The following is a 1,678-nucleotide window of genomic DNA, read 5'->3' as shown; positions in this document are numbered from 1 at the left end:
TATATACACACACATATGTATATGAATTACCTTTAATTGTACAATTATATATAGCCTGAGTTCTAAAAAATATTTTTCTTATTTTTAAAAAGACTCAACTAAATGAAACCTTTAAACCCATGTGAGCCAAATTTTATTCAAAGCAGAACATAAAAACAAAATTTGTGTTCATCTAGCAAATTTTAGCACTTTAATTACTCTGGAAGTCTTAAAATTTTTGGCAAAAGTAATACAATTCTAATAAAACTAAATAGATAATTACAAATGTAGTAAAACATCTGCCAATGAGTTAAACCTAATCATATCAAGTGAAAGCTGACATGATATACAGATAACGTTTTTACATAGGGAGTCTTTAAGAAGTGAAACTAAAATGTTAAGTTAAAAATAATGAGCGAATCCTTTTTACAGTTTACAAGTATCAAATGATGAAGAGAAACTAAAGGAATCTCTATGCGTAAGAGACAATGTACACTGAAAAAAAGTGAAATATTGGATCAATTAACAAACATTCTTTAATTTGTGACAATTTAAACTATTAGTTTATACCAAATTATATTTTTGAGTTGAGTTAACCAACAACTGAAAAATGAACTAACAATTTTAAATATAACAAACTAAAGAACTTTTATTAATTGATCCAAAATTTCACTTTTTTTCACTGTAGAAGGGCTTTATTACATGTAATTAATGAAATAAATTAGTTTGTGAAAATGACAATATTTATAATAAATTGGAAAAACTACAGTAACAGTTGTAGTGATGCTTTGATGAGTGTATGTGAAGCCTCAAAACGACGAAACACCCTGAAGCAGCACTTTATAATGACCTCATCAGCAAGGAGAGCGATCCATCACCTGCTCTCACTTGCTGTCTTCCTCTGCACGCCGCACGCACCTGCAGGCGGAGGAGGTCATAACCACCAGCGAGGGGCAGATCGGCCTGTTGGGAGACTGGCGAGAGGTGCTCCCTACTGTGGTGTGGGAGTGCAGTGGAGTCTCCACGACTGATTTCTCTCTTTTCCTTTTCTGGTTTGAAGTCCTGCTAATCTAATGCTTCCCATCAAACCTTTCATGATAGCTAAATGACATCAAAAACTGCTGAATATTATGATTAATCTTCCTGCACGTCACTGGTCTCTCCTGAAATTTGTGACACAACTGTCACAAACCCAGTGTGCTTCTGTGTGAAGTGTCTGGTCTGTCCTCATCTTCATCATTTACGCATGTTTTGATTGCAGGAAAAACATTCAAGTGCATTAATGTGTTTTCTTGACGTGAAAGTAAAGGCTGTTTTTTTTTTTGGTTGCAGTTTTAAACAGTTGTACTAAGATTGTGTCCGAATTCTTTCACTACTTAGTGCACTATATGTGACATTTTTTCCTGGATGTTCGAATCTATGCGGAAGCCCTAAAAATTACCCAGAAGTCTTTGCAAGAAACTAGTGTGCATCGATGCTCACTACATTGGCAAATTAGACCACAATGCATTGCGTTTGAATGCTTTTTCATATATTTTATTATTTTTATAAATTATTATCATTTTCATCTTAAGAACTCACTTCCTTAAAAAATATTTGTAAAATGTTCAAATTGATTAGGTTTTTTCTTCATCTGTGATGCCATATTTGACTTTTATCTTTTTTGCGTAGTTAAGGAGTATTGAGGGAGTTCGGACAC

At 33.4% G+C, this 1,678-nt stretch overlaps 1 protein-coding gene across 9 annotated transcripts in view; it reads left to right on the top strand.

The window, feature by feature from the left end:
- LOC112152379 (adaptor related protein complex 3 subunit beta 2) overlaps positions 1–1,678 on the top strand; it is a 55,024-nt gene that overhangs the window by 44,075 nt on the left and 9,271 nt on the right. The gene's annotated exons all lie outside the window — the stretch shown is intronic.

Source organism: Oryzias melastigma, linkage group LG6 (genome assembly GCF_002922805.2).
Source record: "Oryzias melastigma strain HK-1 linkage group LG6, ASM292280v2, whole genome shotgun sequence".
Classification (NCBI taxonomy): Eukaryota; Metazoa; Chordata; class Actinopteri; order Beloniformes; family Adrianichthyidae; genus Oryzias; species Oryzias melastigma.
Note: the sequence above shows the minus strand (reverse complement) of the source record. Positions and strands in the feature narration are given on the sequence as shown.